Here is a 6,239-nt window from a genome sequence, read left to right as displayed (position 1 = left end):
TGGAAGCAACCAAGGCCAGTTGGTGCTTGGCCTGCGAGTCTTTGAGCTTGATTCCTTTAGGTAATTGCTTGTCTTTGTGGCTGTTGTTGTTTTGTGTTCTGTTTATGACAATGTTTTGTTTTGCAGCTTCACTGTCCAGACTGGAATGAAATTCACTAGGTAGCCCAATTATCCTTGAATTCTAGATCCTCCTGTGTCTGCCTCCCAAGTGTTAGGGTTACAGATAACCACCACCCCATGCTTCACTGTACCTGGTGCTGATTCAGGGCCTTTGGACCGCTAAGCTTATTTTGTAGTTAGATAAATCTAGCAACAATTAGATGTTTAATGTGTCCAATGGTAAAATTATTGAAAGAAGACAAAGCAGGGAGGAGAGCCAGGAGGGAAGCTCTTTCCAGAGGGTGGGAGAAGGCCTTTCTGAAGGGATCCTTACTGGAGTCCTGTAGGACGCAGAGTTTGCAGAAAAAATCCAGAGAAGAGGATATGAGGCCAAAGAGTAATGGGATTTGAATGACTAGGATCTTTTTAGATCATTCATAGTGCCATAGGGACGAGAGAAATACATGTACATGTGGAAAATGACCTTAAGTCAGATCACATGACTTGCTTGTCTTAACAAGGTAGTGAGGGAGAGTCGCTTGACTCCTGATGGCAGGGTGGCCATGGCTTTGAGGGGAGGTCATCTTACAGCCTGTTTGGAAGTCATAGAGACTGTGGACCTGAAAAGTGTTAGCATATCTCTGAGATTTTAATAAGAAACATTGGTTAATAAGTGGGTAATAGTAAAATAGAGAAGCACCCATAGTCAACCCAGACTTGAAGCCACTTGAACCAGCATTGCCAGTTTGTAATTATAGCCCATGCTGTAATTGGATGTCCAGGCTGGAATGGAGTTCAGAACTTTACAAAATCCTGTTTCAGTCTGGAGGATCAGAAAGGAAGACTCCCAAGACTTTGGGTGGCTGACTCAACTTTCCTTGATGAGTTTCATTGAAATTTAAAGTCCAGACAAAAGAATCCACTGTTTATCTTTGTTCCCTTTGCAGAGTTGTGCCCAATAAGGTGTGGGCTGTTCTCACCTGAGCTAGAAATTAAACCCATTAGAAACAAGGATCACGTGGCTGTGCTGGTTTCCTTTTTTCTCAGCCCCTGTCTCCTGTCACCCATGAGTGGTTGAGGATTCCAACCCACCTCGTACCTCAGTTTTAGGAAAATTTTTACTAAGAATTCATGACAACTCTTTTTTTCCCCCCAGTTTATAAACGCAAAGATTTTCTCTACTTGATCCCGTGAAGTCTGTGGATATTTCATTCTGAATGTCACCCTGAAGATAGGAAAGGAGGTGGGAATCCATAATAAAGTTGGATAACTGGCACAAGGGAGTGTTTAATCTAAGGACTAGAAGGTTTCTAAACTGGCTCTGTATCTGCGCCTATTGCTTTGTGTAATTCTTCAGGGTGTTTCCAAGCATTTTATCAAGATGGATGAACTGATTAAGCAGCCCTCTTGGTATGTGTGCGGCAAACAGTGATTGTGAGCATGGTCTGGGATGGAGAAATTCATGCCTAGCATTTCCAGACCTAACTGACATCGTGGAAAAATAAATCAGGGCTCTTTACAATAGGGATGCCTTATCACACCATGGTTAAAATCAGTTCTATGTTAATTCAAAATTAGAAAAATCATAACAAATTGAAGTTATTTATAGTTATAACTTTATACTCATTATAAAGTTATATATATATATATATATATATATATATATATATAAATTTATAACTTTTAATCATTCATAACCTCATGGAGTTTTATGTAGGCATGTAACATGCAGGATCATAGGACTATCATATGGAATCTACAAATATCACATGAGATGCAGAATTCATTCTGTGATAAGAGATTATTTCAAATTAATCTTGATGAGACCATAAAATAACATTAAAATGGAGAATGCAACCTGAAAAATTGATGTGATTAACTTATAGAAATTAAATATGGGGGCCTGGAGAGATGGCTCAGTGGTTAAGAACACTTGTTGCTCTTGTAGAGGATCTGAATTTGGTTCCCAGGGCTCACATCTAGTGATTCCTGTGACTGTAACCCCAGGAGATCGTCCATCGGCATTGGCACACATGTGTACAAACAAGAACACACACCGAGAGACACAAAAATAAAAAAATAGGTATTATGAAAATATACAATTACAACAGAAAATCCCACAGTGATTTATTGTGAGACCCATTCATTTGAAAGGATTCTCAAGAAATGATTTTTCAAAAGAACCAGTTGCCTGAACTTCAAATTTCTAGTCTTTTTCTCTCATTTTTTGGAGCCAGCTTGTTTCTTTTTCTAAAGAATGAATGCAAGAAATCTTTCAGGTCACCAAACATTGTGGCACAGGCCTTTAATCCCAGCACTCAGTAGGCAGAGGCAGGTGGATCCCTGAGTTCAAGGCCAGACTGGTCTACAGAACTGGTACCAAGACATCCGGGGCTACATAGAAAAAAAAAACATGTCTTAAAAAAATCTTACCTGGCAGGGGAGATACCATGATCATGAAGTAGTTTTCCCAGGGCGAGACATATCCATCTCACCCTGTAGGTGCTGACTTCTGTGATTTCCCCAAGGGTGGAAAACTCAACTGCATAATTTGTGGCAGTGGAGACTGTATCATGCTTTTCCCTAATGGGAGAAATCTTCGAGGTGACACTGTAATTAGGTGTCGGGATGGATCCTATAGGTTCTAGGAGGGCAGAGATGCAATATGTCTGAAATATTGAGGGAAGGCTGTTGATTTAAAATGTTGCAATTTGATGAACTGATAAGACCTGAAAAGCAGAGGAAACATAATGGATTGTGGGCTGTGGTGCACCTAAAAAGGAGCAAGAGGAAATAAATTTAAATTTAGGACTATTTCAGTAAGCAACAACTTACTGAAATAATAAGCAAGAATAACTGAGTGATTGGGTGCTTACTATGAAATATGGCAAGGTATGCCAAGATCTTAGCTATCCCAAAGCTCAATGTGATGAGGGAACAAAACAAAACAAACAAGACCAATTTAGATAGTGAATTGCATGTAAGAGGATTAATAGGTACAATGGTAGGGAAAGCCAGGGAATGAGGGGCAGATATGTGTTCAGTATTTCCCAACTTTAATGCACATGTGAATTTTCCAGCATCGTATTAAGATTTAGATTTAATGTATGAGATGAGCCTTAAAGTTTGCATCAAGAATAAAAATAAAGAGTGCTGCATGAGAATCTAAAGTAACTGGCATGTCCTCTGCAGGAGACACAACCAATGCATCTATTGTGCAGCCTCAGGAGGACCCTATGGCACGTGATGCTAAAGATAATGACGTGTCAAACCAAAAACCAACCAAAAAAAAAAAAACCCAGCTCAAGGCAGGTGGTGGTGGTACAAGCCCAGCACTCAGGAGGCAGAGACAGACAGACCTCTGAGTTCAAGGCTAACCTGGTCTACTGAATGAGTTTCAGGACAGCCAACCCTGTTTTGGAACACTTCCTTCCCCCTGAAAAACATCTAGCTCAGTTCAATGGGCATTTGTGAACTTGTAAATTGGGATCCAGGTTCAAAGTTAATAAAATTCACATATTTTCCTTTTTTTTTTGTTAAATCCTAATTTCTTTTTTATTTATTTATTTATTAAAGATTTCTGCCTCCTCCCTGCCACCGCCTCCCATTTCCCTCCCCCTCCCCCGATCAAGTCCCCCTCCCTCATCAGCCCGAAGAGCAATCAGGGTTCCCTGACCTGTGGGAAGTCCAAGGACCACCCACCTCCATCCAGGTCTAGTTAGGTGAGCATCCAAACTGCCTAGGCTCCCCCAAAGCCAGTACGTGCAGTAGGATCAAAAACCCATTGCCATTGTTCTTGAGTTCTCAGTAGTCCTCATTTTCCACTATGTTCAGCAAGTCCGGTTTTATCCCATGCTTTTTCAGACCCAGGCCAACTGGCCTTGGTGGGTTCGCAATAGAATATCCCCATTGTCTCAGTATATACATATTAGAGTACTACTCAGCAGTAAAAAACAAGGACTTCTTGAATTTTGCATGCAAATGGATGGAAATAGAAAACACTATCCTGAGTGAGGTAAGCCAGACCCAAAAAGAGGAACATGGGATGTACTCACTCATATTTGGTTTCTAGCCATACATAAAGGACATTGAGCCTATAATTCGCTATCCTAGAGAAGCTAAATAAGAAGGTGAACCCAAAGAAAAACATATAGGCATCCTCCTGAATATTAACCTTCATCAGGCGGTGAAAGGAGACAGAGACAGAGACCCACATTGGAGCATCGGACTGAAATCTCAAGGTCCAAATCAGGAGCAGAAGGAGAGAGAGCACGAGCAAGGAACTCAGGACCGCGAGGGGTGCACCCACATATTTTCCAAAAAAAAAAATTAAGAAAAAAAAACCTTAGATGGCATGAGTGCCTTCTTACCTATGCCAGTAGATATGGCAAAGCTTCTTAGACCGTGGTCTGAGGATCCAGGGATAAAATGATGTCCAGATCACAGGCGTCCTGATAGGGCAGGGTAGGAAGGAAGCTTGAAAGAGAAGGTAAAGAGGAAGATCTGGATCTCACTGAGGGGTCTAGAACACCCCATTAAGGAGTCAGAACTTCACCAGGGAGGCTCGTGCTCAAAGAGGCCTAGTTTGTTAGTCACATAAAGATGGAGCCGCATCGAGCTTACTAACCCATGGTCCTGTCTGGGCATAGGTGAAAAATGATGCTGGTACTGCATAGTAGGGGAGATCAAGACTCAGAGAAGAAGGAACCAAAGAAACGAGACTGTGCTAATCCTATCACTCCTCAATGAGCTGCTGTTGATAGGAAGGAAAGAGCATATAATTCTATTTGGGGTGACATATGGGTAGAAATGAGCAGTGACAATCTGAATTTTGGGGCTTATTTATTCCCCAAGGAAGAATGAAGAGGCATAGGTAGAGAAAGAAGGCCCTGGGAGCCATTGGGAATATAAGGAGTTATTGGAAATAGTGCCTGTCCTCACGGTCACCAGATGTCATTAATTACCATCACTCTGCATCCCTCCTTCTACTGAAGTTCTCCGCTGGACCAGAGTTTTGAGGGTTGGTGGCCAAGCCACCTAAGATAGGATTATCATCTCCACGTGTGGAGGGGAGAGCAGAAGAGACAGGAAGACACAGTGCTGGGAGGGAAAACCACTGAACTGACATGATTGTGGTAGTCCCAGGAAAAAATAGAGTTCAGTGCCATGTGCCCTTGGGGGTATGATTGACAGGACAATGCCTCTTTGTCACTCATTAGAGTATAGGAACTGAGTAGTGGGCACACAAAGGTCGGTGCATTTGTTATCAGTAAGTTCAGAAGGACCCCGCCTTTCCTGGTTTCCAGAGTAGTATTCTGTCTGTTCAGTCAAGGTGAACAAGCATTAATTGTGGAGGATAGATGCAACATTCCTTGTTGTGAGTAGGTGGGAACCCTGGTTCTTGCATTCATTGACATTAGCTTCGAGCTTCTGTCAATGCTTTGGTACATAAGGCGACATTCTTATGTTTACAGGATTCCATATGTTGTAAATATGAGAAAGCTTTCAATGCATATTGCGGGCAGTTCCACACGTAAATACTAGATGGCAGCCCAGCACTGCCTTTAGGTACTGAAAAGTCTTGCCTGGTTCTCTACCCAGCACCAATGGAAAATTTTAGATGTTTTAAGCAAGGCTTCAATGGGAAAATTTACAGAAATAAGTAAATGATGCTGATGACACATTTGTTAACCGCCTTTCTCCAAACCACTTTAAAAATTACAAGTGAGACATGCAATTTAATGAGATGGTAAAAACTGAAGACAACCAAAAAATAGGCAGAGGATGTAAATAGCTATTTTATAGGAGCAATGCATAAGGCAATAGCAGTATGCAGTGTTTAACTTCTTGGGAGAAGAGAAATTAACATTATGTAAGTGTGGTTTTATTACCTCTTGATCTGATAGAAACATTTCCACAAGTTCTACCCTAGAGAAAACTTAGAGATACAGGCAAAGCTCTATGCACAAATATCCTTCTCCATGCTTTATTTATGGTAATCCAAAGACATTAATTCTTAGAAGCTGCTGTTCCCTACAGTGGGACATTAGACATTCTTAATTGATTCGACTTTATGTTTTAGTCAACCTCTAACAGAATTATATGCAGGAGAGTCAGTTAATGTAAAAAAGCGCACACAT

The 6,239-nt window shown here is 41.2% G+C and overlaps 1 non-coding gene across 1 annotated transcript; it reads left to right on the top strand.

Moving 5' to 3' along the window:
* Positions 1–2,524: 2,524 nt before the first annotated feature.
* LOC142837223 (U1 spliceosomal RNA) lies at positions 2,525–2,685 on the top strand. The gene has a single exon (XR_012908215.1). It is a non-coding gene; the product is annotated as a U1 spliceosomal RNA (small nuclear RNA).
* The last annotated feature ends 3,554 nt before the right edge of the window (positions 2,686–6,239 follow it).

The sequence above is a fragment of the Microtus pennsylvanicus genome, chromosome 17, assembly GCF_037038515.1.
Source record: "Microtus pennsylvanicus isolate mMicPen1 chromosome 17, mMicPen1.hap1, whole genome shotgun sequence".
In the NCBI taxonomy this organism is placed as follows: domain Eukaryota; kingdom Metazoa; phylum Chordata; class Mammalia; order Rodentia; family Cricetidae; genus Microtus; species Microtus pennsylvanicus.
Note: the sequence above shows the minus strand (reverse complement) of the source record. Positions and strands in the feature narration are given on the sequence as shown.